The sequence below is a fragment of the Phoca vitulina genome, unplaced genomic scaffold (genome assembly GCF_004348235.1).
Source record: "Phoca vitulina isolate PV1807 unplaced genomic scaffold, GSC_HSeal_1.0 scaffold19, whole genome shotgun sequence".
In the NCBI taxonomy this organism is placed as follows: Eukaryota; Metazoa; Chordata; class Mammalia; order Carnivora; family Phocidae; genus Phoca; species Phoca vitulina.
In genome coordinates, this window is record NW_022589722.1 from 32799898 (window position 1) to 32821923 (window position 22026).

General features: G+C 55.9%; 1 long non-coding RNA gene across 2 annotated transcripts in view; it reads right to left on the reverse strand.

Moving 5' to 3' along the window:
* Positions 1-11072: 11072 nt before the first annotated feature.
* The window catches only part of LOC116639914, a 32518-nt gene continuing 21564 nt past the window's right edge, over positions 11073-22026 (reverse strand). For both annotated transcript variants that reach the window (XR_004300941.1, XR_004300940.1), the window contains one exon: positions 11073-14430. This is a non-coding gene — a long non-coding RNA (uncharacterized LOC116639914). The remainder of the gene's footprint in view (positions 14431-22026) is intronic.

Sequence of the window (22026 nt, forward strand, 5' to 3'; positions counted from 1 at the left end):
CGTGACTCAAAAGCTCGCTCCTGACTTAAGCAAATGGATTTCAGTTTGCAGTCTGCAAATTCTTCCCTGGAGTTATATTTTGGAGTCACTTTGCACAGTCTTGCTCTTAGAATAGTTTTCAAAGAGAGAAAATGCCTAAAGCAAAAATTCTCAATTCCACAGCCTCTTCCTTTGCTCACCCTCAGCCTGGCTCCCAAGGCAGGAGAGAGGTACTCCCCTCTCCAGGCGAGCCGATGTGAGAAGTGAGGCGCGGGCTCCCACGGGCCGGCAGGACGCTCGGGGACGGCCACCGAGGTCGGGCCCCAGCTGTGCACGTGGCCTGCACATTCAGGATGCGTGTCCGGCCTGTGGATGCCAAGGACCCGCGTCGGACGCTGGCTGAGGCACCGTGTTCATTGTTTTAAGCACAAAAGTTTAACTGGCCTTGGTAAGGTCAGAGCGACAGGGTGACGGCGGCGAGTGTCTTACAAGCACCTCTGCCCGCACCCGGCCTCCCCGTCCTGCCACCCGGGGACGCTCGCTGCTCTCTGGGCCCCGGAGCGAGGGCCACCCACCACACCACGGGCTTCGGACTTTTGCAGGAAGGGGCTGGTTACCACGCCTGCTCATGTGTGTTCCCATTATTATTATTATTATTATTTTCGAGCTGACAGGTGCCTGCTGGGGGCTCACTGTGGGCACGTTACTCCCACTTTGGAAAGAGGCTGGAGGCATCAGGTGGGTCCCTGCCGCTGCCCCTGGGGGTCCCACGGCCACCTTGCTCCCGCTCCCAGCAGACCCTGGGCTCCATCCAGCTCCTTCCCAAAATGCTCCTTCCTCCCGGCCTCCAGCATGCTGTCCCGTGGTCTCCTCCCTCCCCACCCTGCTCCCTCCCAGCTCGACCTCAACCACCACCTCTGCTGACCCTCACCTGGCCATCTCACCCCCTCACTGGGTTCTGGGTTTAAGGGCTCTTATCTACCTGCAGCGATCCTCAGATCCTCATCCGGGATTCTTGCCTGCAGGCAGCAGCTTCCCTCCCTCCCCTCCTTCCTTCCCATCCCCTTGTTTTTACAACCAAACACCCCGCATCTCCAGCGTTCCCTATGACTCCAATCGCTCGACTTCTGCTCAAAACCCGCCTCTCCTCCATCCTCCCCCTTCTGCAAATGGGAAGCTCTTCTTTCAGTCTCTTGGACCAAAGTCCTTGGAACCCAACCGTGTGACCTCATCACCTCCCAAGGGCCCACTGCCTAAGACCATCATGTCGGGGGAGGTCCACATTGAGGGGGACACAGACACTCAGAGCAGGACAGGGACCCTTCAAGAATTTGCCCAGAAACAACAGCTGACTCCCCCCCAGAAACGTGAGCCGCGTGGTGGCAGAGACTGCCCACCCACACCAGGGCCCTGTGCCCAGAGCTGCTCCCAAAATGTACCCTGAACAGGTGCAAGAATGCCACAAGCAATTTCATGACCCCCTGACACTCAGACCTCGTTTCCCACCACATGTCACTCACTAGGAGCGAAGGCATGTCAGACGTGCTTCACGAATGTTTATGGAGACCAGTCAGGTGCACACACTCTAAAGAGAGGGATGTGGGGACGATCAAATGTAGGTGTCCCCAAGGTGCTAGATTTGGGGAAGTAAGGAAGAGAGGAGTGACGGAGAATTTGCTCCCAGGAGAATGTGTTTGGGGCACCTCAACTGCAGTTACAGGTAGGACGTGCTTGTTACATAAATGTGGACAGAACTGGAGGGGGGGAAGGCAGCAGGAGGGAGGGGGGAGGGGAAGGGGTCTTCCCTCCCTTCCCTGCTGTCCCTCCTCCCCCTTCCTTTCCTGCCTCCCTCTGGCTGTGGAATCAGGAGGGTATGAGGACACCTCCTGCCTCCACATTTGGACCCATCCCTAGAAAATCTAAGTATCTAACCTTACCGAAGACATCTCAGCTTTTCTCCGGGAAAGGTGGTCCTCGAGCACGCGTGTCATTCAATCATTACAGGCCTGTGTTTGCGAACTTCTCTCCTTTTCGGAAACAAGTGGTCGCTTTTTGCTGGTGGCTGTAGGATTCCAGAGTGCTGCCCCGAAGTAAGGTCATTTAAAAGCCCCCTGGCCACTGGCTATCGAAATACGTACCTCTCACCCCCGGGGACAGCTGTGAGCATTTACTGTTGCCGAGGTCCGTGAGGGTGTGTTGAGCATGGTGAACGAGTGGGGAGGGGCAGTTTTCGGGTTGGCGGTTCAGGAATCCTGGACTTCACGTGGGTAAAATGGTCCCTGCAAGCGAAGGCAGAGGGCTGGTGTGGAGTCCCAGGCAGCTTGGGGAGAGCGCCGGGGTGGCCTGCTCAGGGCAGGTGAGCACCCCGTCTGTCCCTGGACGCACGTGGGGCCCTGAGCGGAGAGGCGGGTGGCCCCTGAGGGGCGAGCACCGCCTTCGTGGTCAGGGACCACCCACCGCGGCTCTGCCGGCCGGCCCCGCACCGCGACTTCCAGAATCGGGAGCTGGAAACGTCTGGACTCGCATCCGCTCTGAAGCGCCACGCACGCCCAGCCGCTGTGCTCATCAGCACCCCGCACGGCCGCACCGGGCGCTTTGCTGAAGGTGAACCTCTTCAAACAAACAAACAAACAAGGGAATTTACCAAGAAGCTTTACTGCAGAGTTAACTCGGTGGGTTTGCTGATTTTCTCTCGGGCGGCAAACCTTCCGGATTTCCCAGGGACCGTGGTGTCTTCCCAGGGACCGTGGGCGAGTCAGCACGGCGTCCACCCCGGACACGCACGCGGTCGTCTGTGCCGACAAAGGCCAGGCTCCCCCTGGCTTTCTCCACTTTGCTGCCCGACAGCAGCTGATTGGGGAAACCCGGAGACAAATGCTCCCGGGGGCTCCGTGTGACACTCGCTTTGTCACAGCCCGGCCTCTCGCGCCGGCTCCTTCTCAACCTTGACGAGACAGGGCCTCCCGCGCGCGGTCTGGCCTTCCGGTGGACGGCCCACTGGAGGACAATGAATTGACTCTCTGGGGAGCCCAGAATTATGAGAACACTGTAGAAATTCAAGGCAGGGAGAAAAGACAGAGATTTTCTCCAAACTCAAGAGTCTTTCGCCAGCAGGCTGAGACATGACGCGCTCTGTCTTAGGAACTGGAAAAGGCGCTGCACACAGAGCCGGGAAATGTGGGGCCACGTCTGAAATAACCCTGATGGCAGGGCCTTAAATACATGTCGCATGAGGACGCTGGGATGACAGCTTGGGATGCGGCTGCTGGTGTGACCGATGGAGGGGCCTCCAGCTCCCTCGGCAAACACCCCTTTCCTTAGGGGCGGGTCCTGGGATGAGCCTGGTCCACACGTGAAGTGAGGGCACCCCAGCAGGAGGGGCAGCTGGGCAGGTGTGCATGGCAACAGGACGTCAGATCTGGGATAGCCGGGGGGTCAGAGGAGGGAGCCCCGGAGCAAGGACAGAGCCTCACTGTCCAGCCTCCTCCATGGCCACATGCACGGTCGGACCCTGGACGGAAAGGTCTTGAGTGATGATGGGACTAAAGACCACGGAAGCCTCTGGGACCATGGATGCTAGAATATGAACGAGTGCGGAGTAAAACTTGGGGAGATCATGAGCACAACGGGGCAAATACATGGTTTGGAGCTGTAAATGTTATGAACTATTTCCCGGGGGGACGGGGTCCCGTGGCCAAGGTGGTGTCGCCGAACACTCCGGCCTGGCGGATGACCTGTGAAGTCCCAGAGACACTGGGGACAAGCACCCCAGCGGGGCGCTCATTCCCAGTTCCCTCTGTGACTCTCTTGCTTCTGGGGGGAGCAGATCTTACGACCTCCTCCTCCTCCTGGCCTGTCCGGGGCCGCCCCTGCTCCCGCACAGTTTTTGTGTCTCAGACCCTCCCGCTCCTTCTTTGGACCTGACCTGGAGGAGGTACTTACCAGCAGCTCTTAGCACCCCGCTTCTCCCTTCTTGCAGAACGGGGGGCTCCGCTAACGTATTGTTACATTAAACATCTGAGTAACCAGCCCCGGTCTGCCTGTGGTTGGTTAGGGTTCTCCCAGAACCATTAACGCCCACATGTTCCAAATCCAACGTGTGCACAGATCTGACTCGCACTGGAGATGTTGTGTGCTGTTACCATGGCAACCTCCTCTCCTACCCCACCATCACCGCCACTCCCTGGTTTTAAGCTTAATTCTGTAAAAACATGCAATTCAGCTGGCAGGAGCTTTCAGATTTAAATATAGAGATTGGATTAAATTGGAGCTGAAGCTGTGTTTGAATCCAGAGCGCACGGAACGAATAAAATCTGATAATGTTATGGAATGTGGTGGAAAACTGAGATGGGGAGGTAGAGCCCCATCAGACACTTTCTTCAATGTCAAATTATGCCTGATTTAGCTTTAGTTCTTGGTATTTCATTAACATGTGTGCTAAGACATCTTTAAGGGGGAAAATTAGTTTGGATTTTTTTTTTTTTTTTAAGTGAGACTCTGTTCTGTTTGCATAACTCGTTTTTCTGTTTCGGTTTGTGGTAGGGCGCCCCAAGACTGCAGATGCTGCCACCTTTGGTCTCCAAACACGAGCTGGCCTTGGGACGTGCTCTGGTCTACGAATGGAGCAGGACAGACATGCAATTCTTGACCTGGTCTCGTGAACCCGTGCAGGCTTCCATTTTTACTTTGGGAAACCTGCGAGCACCACCAGCACGTGAGTAAGCTCCCGCTAACCTCCAGGATGAGGAGGGACCCGAGGTCCAGCCATGCACAGTCCTGTGATGAGACCACCAACTGTCAGCCCACTACAGGCTCCTGCATTAACCAGCCAGGACCGAGAGATAGGCCCAGCTGAGCCCAACCCGCAAGACCGCGAGCTGCATAAATGATTGTTCTTTTGACACGGAGTCCCGAGGTGTTTTGTGCAACAGAAATTCTAACTGCTACACTGTCCAGCAATGAAGGATTAGACTGTCTTCGTTGCATGGAAATAGAAAAAGAAAAGCAAAACCCTGCCATTCTTGTTTTTAATGCCGGGTGTTGAGTGGTTTCTGGGTGAACAGGGAGCATTGCTCTTCACGCAACCCCATGGAGTTCAGATCCTCCCCTCTTCCATGCACTGACCTGCTCCTGTCTGTCCCTCTGCACGAGCCGACGGGTGGGTCCCCCAAGCCAAGCCCTGACAGGGTAAAGCTGCCGCCCGGCGCTTTTGCTGATCTGAAATGGAAATGGACCACTGGTCGAATTTGGGAATGTTCTTCCAGATCCTTTTGTACAGGCTGCTAAGGTCTCGGATTTCCCACCCAACCGGTGCTTTGGAACCCATGAAATAGCACGGTGGACAATCGCACGCGCACCCAGCACTTAGTAGGAACTTCTGTTTGTTGAATACATAGCGACAGTGTCTCGGGCTGTTGGCGCACACTGGGTGCAAGAGAAGCAAAGCCAGCCTGGGACCAGAAAGCTTCCCGGGTTGTGGTCTATTGCCAGTGACCGCTGAGCTGGTGGGCTTCCCCTCGGCGTCTGGCACGTGGGGGATGGGCAACGGTCCTTGCAGTGCCGGGCACTTGGGGTCATCGTAAGCACTTCCTAAAAGTCACTCGACGCAGGGGAGCTATGTTCAAACACTAAAGGCAGTTACTATCCCTTCGAGAGTTTAACTTCCGCGTGTGGCACCAGCATCTGCCCGGGATTACAAACATTCCCGTGGTGCAGTCTTCCCATCACACACTTGAATTACACACGGCTCATCCACACCTCCGCTCGGCATCATATTTTATGTCTTTCCCATGGAAATGAGCCACTCTGTGGGCAAGAAAGCAGGCAAACAGCCAGGGTCTGCTCCTGTGGGCCTGTTGCCTCTTAGAAACACTCGGATGGACAATTTGGCTCCTGTATTAGCAGTTTTTACCGTTCTGAATACCAAGGGCATCAGACATTTCACAGGTGTACCAATCCGCCCAACAGCCCTGCGAGGCAGATGGCATTATCCTATTGTAAAGATTAAGACACAGAGGCTCAGAGAGGAGGAAGCCTGCCAAGGTCACGAGCAGCAGAGGAGGAGGCGAGATCCGAACCCCACAGAGGGAGCAGAGCGATGCTCCAGCAGCGCCCGGTCTGTCGGGGGGTTTGCTGTCAGAGTGTGACTCCTTTCCAAAGGAGCCTGTCTCGGTAACGTCTTCTCCAAAGTACTGAGAAGACTCCAACTGAGAGAGGACATATCGCATTTGCATGTTTCTTGAAAAACAACCGTTTGGGGTTGTGCAAAGAATTCAGGATCCAAATAGGCGTCTCAAAAAATGATTTGGTAAAGTGCGTTCGTGACAATCCAAAATGCTTTATGAGGATGAATGCACCGGGCAAATATTCAGGGGCGACCGTGAACCATCTGCCACGGGGGCGCCCTTGCCAGCTCACATACGTCACGTGGCTGTGAGCACCACGGCAGGAAAAGGTCCCAGCAGAATCCCACGGCGTCTCCTGCACGTTGCGCATTTCTACACTGGCCACCAAAACGCTGAGATGTTTTTCTCACCAAATTCCAGGAAGAGATCCAGACTCACCAAAGCATGTTTAATTCACGTGGGCAACTCCCACATTTCGGTTATTTTTATAAGGCTAAGATATTATTACTGAGCAGTGGAACAGCCAGCACTAATTACCCCTCGGCTGATCTGCCTGCCTTTGTCATTAAGGCAGGGGCGACATCTCGCTAACTCTATGTTTAATTCCAAGAAGCAGCCCCGTTGCACCTGCTCCCGTTCGGGAAGGCTGGCTCCAGGAAGAGGGGGGACGTCCTCCAGTCTCATTTGCTGAACGGCAGGGATCCTACTGTGTGTCTGCACGGTGTTCCGCTGTGAGCTGCTCCAGCCCCTGGAAACCTTCACCACCTCCACACCCGCGCGTCCGCCCATCCCCGAGGGCAGGCCTCCTGTCCGACCGGGTGATGTAGAGGTAAGCAACCCGAGCAGGGTGAGGCTTTGCAAGTGAGTGTTCAGTGCAGAGTGATGTCAGAACATCCCGCTGAGTCATCACTGCCTAGAGCTACGGGCAGGTGTGTGTGAGCTCGCGATAAGGCCCTGGGGTCAGCGCGAGGGGAGCACTTAGAGTAGAGGCACCCAGCTAGGTCTCTATGACGCGCAGGTGTCATCCTGCCCCCGCCTCCCTCCCCCGCCTCCCCCATTTCCTCCCAGTCCTCCCCCTCCCTCCCCTCCTCCCCTCTTCCTTTCCCTCCTCCCCTTCCCCTCCCAGTCCTGCCCTTTCCCCTCCCCTCTCCCTCCTCCACCACCCCCACTTCCCCTCCCCCTCTCCTTCTTCCCCCTTCTCCTCGCAGTCCTCCCCCTTCCCGTCCCCTCCTCCTCTACCATCCCCCACCTCTCTTCCCCTTTCCCCTCCTCCCCCTTCTCCTCCCAGTCCTCCCCCTTCCCCTCCCCTCCTCCTCTACCAGCCCCCACCTCTCCTCCCCTTTCCCCTCCTCCCCTTCTCCTCCCAGTCCTCCCCCTCCCTGCCCCCTCCCTTCTCCCTGTCCTCCCCATTCCCCTCCCCTTCCCTCCCCTCCCTCCTCCCCCTCCTCATCAGGAGCAGCACATAGGCTCCAAGGCTGGCTGCCCTGTGCTCTCCCCTGCTAACATGCTCTTGATCCCATCAAGAGGTAGAATCTGACCCCTTCCTTGAATCCGGGCTGGCCTCATGACTTAGCTGACAGAATGCAGACGAAGGGACCTGGGAGCCCCGAGGCTCCATCAGAACTCTCTGCAGCATGTGCCTGGGTCTTTCCGAGCGGCCCTCAGCTGCTCCGACCGGCAGAAGCCCAGATGTGCAGCCCCACGTGGTGTCAGCCCCCCACTGGAGCTGAGCGTCCTGATCACGGCGCCCTCCCCAGTCTGTCACCGTCCACAGCCCCAGGACCTCCGGCTGTACCTGCGCAGGAGCCCCCGCCGAGGCAGCTGGTCCAGGGGGCCTGGGCGGTCCTGATGGAGTGCTGTCCTCAGTCGCTCAGTATGCAGATGGGCTGGGGACAACTGGGTCCAGTGCTGCCTCCGTCACCCCCTGCTCTGTCACCTTGACCTCCCCAGGCCTCGGTTTCCCCCCTTGCAGAAGGGAGGCTCTCATGGCCTCAGGCTGAAGCGCTCTGGCCGGGATTCGGCGAGGGAAGCGTGGATGGACGTGCCCTGCAGACACAGCCTCTGGGTCCTCTGGTCAGGCACACGGGACCGAGGGGGCGTAGGGACGCTCACTGCGCTCTGGGGGTGGACGGAGGGCGGGCTGGGGGGGGGGGCCGTGTCCATCCTGCCTGTGTGTTCTGTCTGCGCCCCACACGGGACACAGATTTCCCGAGCAGGGACGGACCTGCCGCGCACGTCATTGCTGGAAACAGGCGACATTCTGCGCGCTGTGCTCGGTGGCCGCCAGGACGGTGGTTATTCTCCTCAGTCCTGCCTGCTTTCTGCCGAGGTCCGGCGGGCTGAGTGACCCGAGGGCCCCAGGGCTGGCGCGGACGAGCCGGAGTGAACCCGCCAGCGTGCCCAAGGGCCCGCGCTGCACTGCCGTCGGGGGCCGGCCTGCTTCCAGGGGCTGGCGGGACGCCCCTGCCCGCGTGTGGGGGCGGCTTGGCCGGAGCTCAGGACAGGACCTCAGGACACGCCACCGCCGCCGTGTGCTCTCCAGGCCGCGGGCCAGACGCTGGAGAGCCCGGGCCAAAGCCGTGGCGCGCAAGAGAACAGGAACTGAATCTGAACCATTGATGGGAAACCAAAGCAGCCCACACTTGGGACGAAGCTCACACAGCACTTCTACTTCTGTAAGGAGCTTTCCCACGGGCTCAGGCCCGCCCCAGGCACGTGGCAGCGGGCACCACCGATGGCAGAGGAGGACCGTGACGTCCGAGGATGCGGCGTCTCGCCAGGGCCCCAGCGGGCCCGGCCCAGGCTCTCTGACACATCGCCCTTTGCTTCCCCCACAGCTCAGCCGGGATGGAACCGTTAGTTGGGGGAAGACTCGACTAGGCTCCGACGCGGCCCCCAGCCTGGCGCGGCCCACGGGCGAGGGGGAGCTATCAAAAGCACGCGCCCCACCCCCAGAAGGGTGGTCCAGGGGGACGGTCACAACCTGTGGGAAGTGCTAGGATGAGCTGAGACTGGGCCCCCACCCCGCCCGGGGCCACAAAGCGTGCAGGCGGAGGGGTCACGGTGCTCAGGAGAGGCCACTGGGAATGGGCTGCCTGTGCTAGTTCCCGCAAGGGGCCACGGCTCCAGGCGTGTTCTCCGGGGCCGGGTCAAGAGAGCTGAGAAATCAGAGGAACCCCAGAGTCCGGAATGATAAGCATGACCCTCAGGTGAAGACCCCATGAATAGAGAGAGATGCGGAGACAAGAAACACATGTGGGCTGCTTGTCGAGCCCTGGCTTCTGCCCCCACGTCCACCATTTGACCTTTCCCCTTTGACCCTTCTCTTCCTCCAGTTTGTTCTGCATTTGCCCCTCTTCGTCGGCGTGGGGTCTCGGGGCCTGGTCTGCCCCTCTTTCCCAGGACGGCCCTCCTGACTCCCCAGTGTCACTCGGTGTCCTCCCTGTGAGAACCAGACCGCGTGTCCTGGGAGCTGTGCGCCCTCCCCTCTTGGGGGCCCTGACCCCCACGTCTCTGCTTCTGCAGAATGTGACACCGAGAACAAGGGCCAGAACATTGCATCTTAACCATAAAATGGAGCTCAGAAATGGGGCTTCTTGAAGGAAAAGGCAGTCCCATCTCCATCAGAGGGGCGCGCCTCTGTGCAGGACATCAGGTCATTTCCCACTCGGACGCCTGGGGGTGCGTGGCTGAGTGAGCCACTTTGGTAGGGAGAGGCGAGGGGAGGTAAAAGCGAGCCCTCAGGTAGGAACAGAAGTCACACCCTTAACCCCTGTGCATAGAAGGGGGTGAGCCCCCGTTCCAAGGTGCCCAGACATGGCCTTCCTGATGCAACTAGAATCTGTCATATTCTTCACCCGAAAAGAGGAACAAGACTCGAGCAGAAGGGAGACATTTGGGAGCAGGTGACAAGCAGAGCCCAGGGAGACCCGTACACAGCGCAGTGGGGTCGCAGATCTGGGGCACACCTGGAGCCCCAGAAATGCTGGCATGCCTGCCGGGGTCGGGGTGCAGTATGCGGGCAGCCGTTGCTGACCTTTAAATGCTCTGGGTAATAACAGAACTTGATACTTGTCGAACACTGAAGTGAGTTGAGTATTGTCATAACATGCAGGAATAAAGGAATACTTGATTCTTCATTAAACCCTAGAATGATCTGACTCTGAGATAAGTAATTTTAGGACAAATAAAATCAACCATCCAACCCACAAATATTTTCCATGTAGAGATGAGGAAAGTGGGCAATTGGGTGAATTCAACCCAATTAAGCAATCATATCCAAAGGCGCAGATATCTAAATTGAGCCCAAACTTACCATAGAAAGATTCTTAATAATACTGTCTCAAGTTTTGCTTAATAAATGCTTTTTGCATGAACAGAGAAGTAAACGGACAGCGAGCTAATGGCTGGTATAGAAGGTGGTAGGTGTTGCATGCTGGTCCGATGTGTAGGAGAGAGAGAACACACATCACAGGACGACCGGTGAGAACCTCAGGCAACTTCAGCGAGCAGTGGGACTTTGGACAAGCTGACATTAAACAGGAATGGACATAAAGGTCAAAGCTCAAGTCTGGACCCAGTTAGAACTTGCCCACCATGTGATGGGGCAGCGCCTCTTTTCAGCAGCTCTGGAGTCAGGGGCTCAGGAGGCTTCTGTGACTACAGGTGCAGTAGGAGCCAGCAGTCTAGACACGCACGCACATGCACACGCGTGCACACACGCACACGCACACATACGCATGCACACGCACACACCCAGTGAGGGCCCGGAGGTGAATGCCATGCCCGTCTGCACAGGTGAGGGTCAACGGACACAGGGATCTCTCCTTGTTTGCAAGAATCCAGCTGGAGGAACTCCCAGAAGGTATCTTTCCACGTCCTATCAGAGCAAAGGAAGAGCAAACTCTCCTTGGACGCCATGTTGTGGCTGTAAATATGTTTTCACGTAAAGTGATGGGAGAGAAAATCTGCTGACATTTCAGGTGGGAAACCATATCCATGGCCTTTTTGTTTCGATTTTCAGCCAAAAGGGTAATGCAGGCCCACATACGGTTCTCGTCACTCTTGCACAGGATAAATAATTCCTAGCACCACGGCCAACCCCGCGTGTGGGCCATGGGTTATTAGGAAGGTTCGGATTGAGACAGAGTGCACCTGTTGTAAGTCAGGCGTGGAGCTGGGCTCCCACGCTGACATCTACTGAGCAGACAAAAGCCCCGGGCCACGGAAAAGTTACGTGGCATAGTCAACACCACGCGCTAGTAAGTCGAACCATGTGACGTGGCCAATAATTGACTGCTTTGGGACCCACACAAATAACACTTTCATAGACGTTCAATGAAAAAGCAACAGAGCCAAGATCCAGGCTTAGATTTTTCTGAATGCAAAGTTTAATTCTTGATGACTAAATAATCCTTTTAGGGGGAAATGGGGATTTTTCTTCTCTTTACTTTAGCCCTTAGAGTCGTTTGGACACATTACGTTGCTGGGGCCCCGTTAATCCCTCCAGGGCCGTGGGCGTGGGATTAACAGGAGCGTGTTGTGAATGAGGACGCAGGCACTGGGGGGGCCATGGCCCCGTGGGGGTCTGCGGCTTCCCCGGAGAAGGGGGGATCCCCACAACAGTGACTTCTCATAATCTCTGTCCCGCATATCATCACGTGTTTGCACTCACCCCACAGTTATGTGTCACTACGCGTCTGCACATGTGAATCGGAGGTCCACAATCACACATTTAATAGTAAAGGAGGTGAGATCGTGCCCAAGCCAGTTTGGTTCTAAGAGTTCACATTCCCTGTCTGCCTTCCACGTCTTCCACTCGGCCTCCTGACTCCCAGGTCAGGCTCCCTGATGAACCCGAGACGCTCCAGCAAGAGGAGGTGAGTGTTCCCCATGGGTGATGAGCGGAAGCTCCTAGCGGCCCAAGGCTGGGCAGCATCCTCCGGACGGGTTCTGTGACTGTCAGCCAACTCCAAACACAAATCTATTATGTGCATTTCATCCATTTTAATTCCCCCAAATGCAGTCCTTCTTTCAAAAGACTCAACGACAAATGTTTTTAGCAATCATTACTAACCTTCTTACATCTCCGTGATGCCACAAACCAGAGCAGAATCCAATTGCAGTGCATACTGTAATGACCTCCTTGCAAAAGAGAGAAGTGATATTCCCAAGTCTGACAAGCAATTCTGAGTGCAATATCTGTTAAGACTGTGATAATTGTTTGCACCACCTTGGGAGGAGGCATCTGCAGCCTGGGGCCGAGCCAGACATGGAGGGTGTGTTTGCGACGAGGCCCCCCACTGCTGGTTTGTAAATGATTCACAAATACGCAAACGGGGAACTCTGGGATGGGAGTCGGGGAGGACTCCTGACGGCCCTCCCCGTCCCTAGAATCCGAGGCTCTGGGGGTGGTAGGTGAAGAGTCTCGTTAGGATTGCCGGGAGCCAGGTCCCAGAGCAGCCCTGTGCAGCCCACCCCGGGAGCATCACCCAGAGCTTCTCAGCAAAGGGGTCGAAGACCCTCGTGCCTGATGTATGGAGCGCACGACACGATCCCCATCATTACCTGTGGTTGTTGCTCGTGGCGATCTTGCTATTCTCTGTTAATTTTCCTTCCATGAATGGATGACTGTCCCACTGGTACGTCAGGCCCAATGTGGGCTCTCTGTTGAGAATACTTTGGTGCTCAGTACATCAAGGGCGCAGCTCATAACACACACACTGGGGCAGGCAGGGCACACCGCTGGCTTTCTCTCGACATGCTTGCTGATGAGGAGTCCACAAAGAGTCCCTGCAGACATCCAGCGGCCGCCGGCCCATCTCCCCATCTCGCTAAGGGACAATGCAGACCCCCACACAGAACCGGTCCTGACTCTGCAAAGCTCCTCAGACCAGGGCCCAGCCCACTGACCGGACCAAATGCATTCATCGCAGGAATTCAAGATGAAATGCTGCAGACGCCTTCTCGCGCCCATCCTTTATTGAAAGCAGGCTCTCGTGGGAGGGAGCGTCAACCGACGTGGTGGGGAAAGGGGACAGAGCAGGGGAGGCACAGAGAGAAAGGGGCCCAAGGGAGCCGTGGCCATGTCCTTTCCTAGAATGAAGGGGTCTCGGGTACAAAGAAGGGCCTGCTCAGAGCTTTAGGCAAAGCTGAGAAGGTGGGTTCAGGGAGCCTCAGGTCACAGTCCATGTTGTGTGGACCCTTGTTTCCATGAAGATGCTTCCACCAGAGCCCACTGCAGCCTACCTCTCAGCCCTCTCCCCAAGGATGGCGGGCGGGGGAGTCTGGACGCAGCGTCCGTGGCCCCCACGAGGCAGTGACCTCCAAGAGACAAGGCTGAGGTCCCTGCTCCACAGGGCCTGCCCTCCTTGCTCTCCTGAGGCTCCTGGTGAGCAAGCCTTTCTCCTCCGCTCCTGGCCAGCGTTCTGCTCACATGGCAGGCTCTCCCCACACCCGGAGGGCTCTGCGAAAGCATCCCTCACAGACTCCTCGTTGGTTTAGAATCCACCAAGAGAAAGAGGTGCAGTTGGGTATCACCCCCAAACTCCAACACACTGCATATTTCCTGGGAAAACTTGGTCATGACCCTTGATAAATAGCCTGGCATTTAGAAACCAAAGTAACAAGGGGGCGGCGCATGACTCGAGGTGCAGGGAGGGCACACGGTGGTGGCTGGGTCTGCGCTGGACACTGGCCCCCACGACGGTCAGCCTGGGTCTCCCGGCCTCCGTGCTGCTCCCCACCAGCACCGTGTCCACAGCTGAGTGCCAGGAACTCGGGATCAGAGGCGAGCTGGGCACGCGAGCGTGTCCCACTGCCGTTCCGGCAGAGACTCATCTCAGGCACACCGCGTCTGTCCCTTCGGTACGGACCTGCAGACACAGCGGCATCCCCCTGGTCTTGCGTTAGAAGAAGTAATGAACAAGCTGCAGCCCTAGAGGGTGAGGAGCAGCGTGGAGGGCCACAGGCCAGCGCCCTAACCCCTTTCCTCCTTACGGGAAAAACATCTGGATCCCAGGAGGGGATGGGGCAGGGGCAACTTCTTACCGCATCCAGACTCCTGGAGTATCTCCTACAACATCTCCTACAACACAGGCTCGAGGAGGAGGTCTGTGACCCCGAAAGCCTGGCGGATGCTTCAGTGAAGGAGGGTTTGGGGGTCACAGGAGGGGCTCTTGCATCAGGGAGGTAGTTGACCGTGGATCCAAAGCCATCGACGTGCAGGCCAGGAGGCTCAGAGATGAAAGAACCTCGGGCAGCAGGTCAGGAAACTGTTGGGGCGTCCAGGTGAGCAGGGGAAGGCTTCAGCTCGGGGTGTCAGGTTCTGAAGGAAGAGAGGGACCCCCACGAGGGAAACTGGTAAGTACCAGAAAGGGACACCGCATCTGGCTTCTCCTGAAGATGGGAAAGGAAACAGGCAGTGTTTTCATTGCAAATAGGACTGAAATACTCTTACCCTGTTGCAAGAAATCAACAGAGGAAGAGAGGCAGAGACTTAATGGGACAGCCCCCAGGACACGGAGCGCCCCCAGCACGGGCGGGGGAGAGCCCCCTTCAAATGTTGGGATGTCATGATGATAGCACGTGGCCTCCCGACAGGTGCAAGGGGCTCGTGGGGACAGCGGCTTCAAGCCTGGGCCGCAGGTGCAGCACGATCCACGTGCACGGGCCGGGAGGTGGGCGTGGGGAGCTGAAACCCACCAGTGGGGAGTCTTGCAGTCGGGGGCCACTGTTGGTGTGGGTCGGGGTCTGAACATGCGTCCTTAGGGCTCACAGCTCAGCGAGCGAGGGCGAGCACCAGATGTTCGGGGCAGTCCGGCAGGACAGCAGAGCTGCAGGGCAGAATCTCGCAGAGCCAAGGGAATGGGTTCAAGAGCAGGTGCAAAGGAAGAAGGCCTCACAGTCCAACACTTCTGCTCCCGTAAAAGGGAGGACAGAGAACTTCAACAGCAGGTTAAAAATGGGAGAGGCTCAGGCTTCCTGGCACGTGGGCAAAAGAACAACGGAGACATTTCTCAGGGTGCAGAGGAAAGACGTGACAGCAAGGGATGGTTGGGCCGCCACCAAAGAGGCCAATTCACCCAAGGTCCTGGGTGACTCAGAGGCTGGGGACAGACAGCGTCTGGGAAGCGCTCCCTGAGGGGGGGAGCCCGCTGTCTCCAGGTGGGCGCGGGCTCCAGCAGCAGGGAGAAGGCAGGGTCTGCGCAGGGATCTGGCCGCAGGGGCTCTGCGGTGGAGACCAGCGTGGGACGCGGGGTCAGCGGCCTGAGCAACTCACTGTGGACCGAGCAGCAAAAGGCCACGAGGAGGGATGGGGGCCTCAGGGGCCAGGAGCTCAGGCCCGGCTGGGAAATGGCAGCTCTACCCTCTAGTTTAGCGGGACGGGGAGGGAGGCTCCTCCAGCAAGAAGTGCAGACTGAGAAGTTCATGTTGCATACTTTTACCCAAATGGACTCTGCCCATTTGTCATGGGCATGGCCCATGACGTCACAGCCACCCTTGCAAGAAGGTTTATTCCAGGGGCTCAGACTCGGGCACAGCCGGACTCACTGATCAGCACTGGCCAAGCGCGGCTGAAACCAGAGCCCATTTCTCTCACCCACGTCCAGCTGCCCGCCTGCTCTCACACACCCGTGAGCGGCCTGGCCTCCACCACGCAGCTCTCCAGTACTGAGTTCCAAGAACCCCGCTCTGCTTGGGAAACCTGCCGCGGAGGCTGGTGAGCATGGGGCCGGTGCTCGCTGTGTGTGTGTGTGTGTGTGTGTGTGTGTGTGCCCATATTTCCACTTTTCCTAAGGACAACAGTGGAAGGGGATCAGAGCCCACCCAGGGACCCCATCTTAACCCTGTTTTCAAATAAGGTCATGTCCCTCATAAGGACTCAGCACAGGTCAGCCAGGACAAGGACCCAGCCCAGGATGAAGGGGAGCCCCCAGTTGTGGAAGGGACGTCTTGTTAACCAAGCAAGGCAGCCGAACCCTCTGCAGACCAGCAGGGCCCCACCGCCCAGAGACCCGCCCGGCGGGACTGAAGCCCTAGCCAGTCCAGCCGAGACAGGACGCCGCGGAGAGGCCCGTCTGGACAAGGGACGCAGCTGGGACCCTCCGGCCCACTCAATGCCTGTGCTCAGAAGCCATGACTGCGGCCCGGCCGCTCCCCAGACTCTGATTATGCAGACCCAGCGTGGCCGCCTGGCCCCACGGAGCCTCCCAGCCCTGCCCGCCGCTCTCAGAACGGGGCCTGGTGGCTTCCCCCTGTGTGGGCTTCTGCACGCCCCGGACGGCCTCTGCGGACCCGCGCTAGCCCCAGCCCCCCAAAGGCCGCTCCGAGGTTTTTAATTGAATGTATTCAGATTGTGTCCTGGAGCCCGGAGGCACTATGCTCTCCGAGGGCATGATTTTACAAATTGGAGAAAAAATAAAGCAAAATAAATGAAAGGTCTTTTGTCCTCTCCCTCGCCCCGCTTACACCTTATGACCAGACCAGTGCGAACAGGCCGTGCTCGAGCAGCCTGTGGATTTGCCGTGAGCGCCCAGAGCTGCCGCGTGGGGCCTCAGCCTCCCCGTGGCGTGCTCGCTTCCCATGCAGGAGTCAGGGCTCCCGAAGCAGGGGGCCCGGGACCCGGCACTGCTGACCCCTGCCTTCCCCCAGTCCAGGCACAGACATCAGGAGCCTGGCTCCCAGTGTAGACGGCCAGGTCTTTGGCCCAGCGCACCCACGAGAAGACACTGTGCTGCTCTACCCTCTGCAAGCTGTCCAAACAGGTCCGCCCAGCGTCCACTTCCCAGACCCTGAGGCCCGATGGCCAGACCAACCTGACAGGTCGAGGGTCTTCCCAACTGGGTCTCAAGAGGCTTGTCTTCCCTCTCAGGTTACAAAGATGGGAAATGAAAGCTCACACTTGCTTGCTGCCTGGGTGTCCAGCTTGGAGGAGGCCTGACTCCCCAGGAGCAGAGGCGGGAAGAGAGGGTGGCAGAGGGAAGGAAAGGTTTTGAGCCCCTGCGTCCATGTGTCTGTTCGTCTGTGGGGTGTGTGTCATTTTTCTCTGCCCCTAAAGGAGGGGAACCACGGGTGGGGACAGACGGGCCTTAGCTGGCGACCTCCCACGTGCCCTTCCCTGGCGAGGAGTCACCTGCCCCTTTCTGACCATCTCCGGTGGCCCAGGCGCCTGCCAGGCAGGCCTGGGAGGCTGTGTGTGCTCTGCCTCGCGGGGGCTCCAAGCGCAGCTGGGCCTCTCAGCCCGTCCAAGGAGCCTGGAGGAGTGTGTTGGCCAAGGTGGGTTGGCAGTAGATTTCCAGAAACGGTGTGTCTGAAATGGGAGGCCCAGGGTGTCCCAGTAGGGACGTCCAGATGCTGGTGTCAGAGGTGGGGTCCGATTCCTCATCACACCCTCTCTCTGTGGTCGCTGACGTTCCACTATTAACACTCTGCTCTCAAAAACCCTCAAGGCCTCTACCAAATTTAACTATTCTGAACAGAAATATGACTATGTCACTTCCTATTTAGAAACTTAGTGATTTCCCATCACCTGCAAACCCCTTAGTTTTCACTACTCACCTGTCTCTCAAACCTCTTCCCTCATACTCACTCCCTCTGAACACACCTGCCCTCTAACCACCTTGCAGCACCTGCAAAACACCAAACGTCCCCTCCGGCTCTGCGCTTGAGCCTTTGAAGATGCTACTATTCCCTCTACCTGACGAACTCCTATTCATCCCTCAAAACCCAGATTAAACATCCTCACTACCAGTGCATCCTTTTTTGCTCTCAGCAGAGTTTACGAGTCTTACCTTCCTCTTCTCACATCCTCCATTATATCCCGACCACAGTGGGTCCCCTCCCCCTGGACCACTAGCTCTTCCACCACTGGGACAATGGCTGGTTTGTTGTCAGGCTCCCAGGGTGCTAAGCTCAGTGCCTTCCCCGTGGCAAGTGCTCAGGTGCTCTCTGTTGAATGAATGCGTGGTCCTCTGATCTCACAAACATCGTTGCAGAGAATACACTCTGAGTCAGGGACACACATAGGGTTGCTCACCATCTGTTTAATAAAGAGGGCCTGCTCGGAGCACCACACTGCAAAGCCTGGTGGGCAAGACTTTGGGCTCGGAGGCACGGAGCACAGAGACAGAGTGGTGAGCTTCCACAGAGAACAGACTGTCCAGGGACGATGTTCCACCCTGGTCGAGGCTCGCCCCAGACTCGCTCTGGAAGCCGATGGGTAATGCAGAGGGAGCAGCAAGGGAGGGGGCACCTGGGAGGCTGCCAGGGAGAGTGCCCATCAAATCCTCAAGCCAATGGCCTCATGACATCTCTAGAGCTCTGTCCAGGAAGAATTAGCACCGTGTGCCTTCCCGGGCACGCAGTATCTACCCGAAGCAAGTTGGCGTGGCTCTCCTTCTGGCTTCCCAGGACATGGACCATCTGCCTTGTTCATGGAAACAGTTGATGGGCAGCCTTTTCTGAGACCCAGGCCTTGAGTGGGGTGAGGACTCACGTGGGGATGCTAGATGCTGAGCCCGTTGCATGTGCTGGTGGAAAGAACGAGGTAACTTTCTTAAGAGGACCCCCACGTGTTTGGACTGTGGGCTTTGCTATTTTCGGCTTTGCCTTTAAGCAGAGTGAAGGATAAACTTGAGTCTTGATTGTCTGCATCCCAGTGGTTTCTTCTTTATGTTGAAACCACGGGCGTGCGTGTACTTGGCGGCGCCCCTCTCCTGCTCCATGCAACTCCATGGGAGTCTGCCACTCGCCGGGGCAGTACGCTGCATGAATATTTTAGCGGGCTGAGTGCGTGGGTAGGAAAACGAGGCTCCTACCGACTCTGACAAAGTGGACCGGATCCCAAGTGAAGGGGTGACACACAGCACCATTGTTCTCCTCTTTGACAAGTAAGAGATACTGTGAGCCTCGGAGCTTTATTAGAACACAGGGAAGGAAATTAGCTCCATCCCACCTGTCACGGGCGGATGATGAAGTGCCTCCTCCAGTCTCCTCTGTGAAGTCCTGCAATGGGGCTGCTTTTAACCACATTCTCTCCCAAGCATGAGGCAGGGACGAACGAGAACGAGAATGGAAGTGACAAAGGTGGGGGGGGCGGGAAATCTACCTGCACATCACACACCACGGCGAGGAGGGATCCCACCCCCATGGCAACCCTGGGTGCGTCTCTGGGGTCGGGGTCCTTATCCACACTGTGCATAGGATGCTGCAGACAAGGTGCTGAAGTTAATGGATTGAGAGCACAGAGGACAGAGCACGGGGTCCGTAAGAACCAAAGCGTTCTTCCCTAGCCTCACGAACAGTCGTGTTCCTTGTGACGTTAAAATGACACCCAAACAAAAACACGCATGTGCATGTTCATGGTGGCCCTATTCTCAACATCCCAAAGGTGGAGACAACCCAGATGTTCATCAGATGACGAACAGAAGGATAAAACACGTGTTCTCCATACAACGGAATGTTGTGGCTCCGACAGGGGCTGCCACGTGGGGAACCTTGAAAACATGGTGCTCGGTGAAAGGACCCAGTCACAAAACACCGCGTATCCTATGATTGCACCAATAAGCAGCGTTCAGAGGAGGCAAATCCATAGAGACAGAAAGTGGGTTCGTGCCTGCCAGCGGCTGGGGGAGCAGAGAATGGCCACCAAAGGGTCGGAACGGGTTTCTGTCTGGGGTGATAAACGTGGAAGCAGACAACGGTGACAGTTGTGCGACATCACGACGGCACTACCTGTCGCTGCTTGTACATGTCCTGTTGTGTGTATTCTACCACAGCAAAAACGATACCTGCACCTCAGTGTCCGCGCATGGATGAATGAATAAAGAAGACGTGGTGTATCACTCAGCCATAAAATAGAACAAGATCTTGCCATTTACAACAACACGGGTGGACCTCGAGGGCATTATGCTAAGCAAAATAAGTCAGAGAAAGACAAATACCGAACGATCTCACTTATGAGAGGAATCCAAAAAAAAAGCAAGTTCGCAGACAGAGAACAGACTAGTGGTGGCAGAGGTGGTGATGGGGGTAAGCAGAACGGCAAAGGGGCTCACAAAGTACAAACCGGTAGTTATAAAATAACCGCGTCACGGGGAAGTGATGTGTGGCACCATGGTGACTGTGGTTGGTAACACTGTGCTGTGGATTTGAAAGTTGTCATCACAAGAAAAAAAGTTCTGTAACTATGTATGGTGACAGGTGTTAATTAGATTCATCGTGGTGCTCATCCTGCAGTGTATACAAACATGAAAGTGTGCCATTGTACCCCTAAATAATAAAATATTCAATGTCAATTGTACCTCAATAAAAATAAATAATAAATAAAAGTGATAATTAATACATGCATATTATTTGTTGAGCTCATACACATCAGGCTCCGAGCTAAATGCTGTCATGCTTTCTCTCACTTTTTTTTGTACCCTACTGAGATCCCATCTTTGTTTCATAAACGAAGACACAGGCAGTGAAGCTCAGAAGGAAATGGACCCTGGATTCTAGCCCAGGTCTATGCAACGCCCAAGTCCACAGTGTTACCCATTAGGGGATGTCTTTCAGTCCTGACAACAGAAGGGCTTCATGGTCAACTAGGTTGGGGAACCCTTCATTGCACAGGTTAGTCTGATTGACACAGGGCATTTTAGAGCCTTAGAAATGCTAGTGAGCATTTTGAATCTCCAAGGACCCAAGCACTGTTTTTCCAAATGCATTCAGACAAGTAATGTTGCTTTTCAGTCCACTTGTTACTATGGGAAGGACTTTGGCAAACACTGGTCTCAGCCCCTTTTGCTCAAATGTACCATGGTAAGAGAGGACAGACCTCTAGTCCAAGGTGACAACTAATAGAAAGGAGCAAGCACTCAATCAGGAGGGGGGTGTGGAGAAGACAGAGACAAAGGACACCCAGGGAGCCACATCAAGTTATTCAAGGCCAAAAAGCTAGAGAGATAATGCAGTGAAAGAGGCAGATAATAGCAGGTACATTCCATCATTGAATGAAACCTTGGAGGCTGTCTAGTCCAACAATATCCATCCACCTATCCAAGCACCCACCCACCTATCCACCCATCTACCCACCCACCCACTCATTGATCCATCCATCCATCCACTTATTCATTCATTTATCCATCTATCTATATATTCATTCATCCACCCACCTACTTATCCATACATCCAACCATCCATCCATCCATCCATCCATCCATCCATCCATCCATATACCTATCCATCCACCTATCCACTCACCCATCCATCCATCCATCCACTCACCCAGCTATCCATCCATCCAGCCATCCAATCATCAAACCAGCCATCCATCCATCCATCTATCCATCCATACACACACGCATCCATCCACCTACCTATCCATCTGTTCATTCAGAACATGTTATTTGAGGGCCTCCAATGCATGTTTCATAGAATAATTGGGGTTTTAATAGTGAAAAAAGAAATTATTTCCTTCTACAAGGAAAGACAGACAAAAATAAACAAACACATGTATAATATATTGGAGGTATCCAAACTGTGAAGAAAAAAACAGTGGTAGGAACAGGAAAGTGACGAGGAACCCCCCCCCCTTTAATCAGCCATTCCCAATGGAAACCCCTCTTGATTGAAAGTCTTCCTTAATGGAACCAGAATCAGCCTACTCTAGGTTTTGGCCCTTGGTGCTAACTTTGCTCTCTGAGAAGCTCCTTTCCCTTGGGCCAGGTATCCAGGAGTCTGATCAGGTCCTCAGTGAGCCTTCTATGGCCTGCATGAGGTTCATGGCCTCTGTTCTCCCTGACTGCTAACCACTCACTCCGTGTTCAATCTATGTTCACTGGATGCCTCCTGTGACCAGACCCTGTGTGAACAGTTCACTCTACAAAGTTGAGTGAGACAGAGATCTTGGTTTTGAGTTGTTCAGAGTATCAGGAGA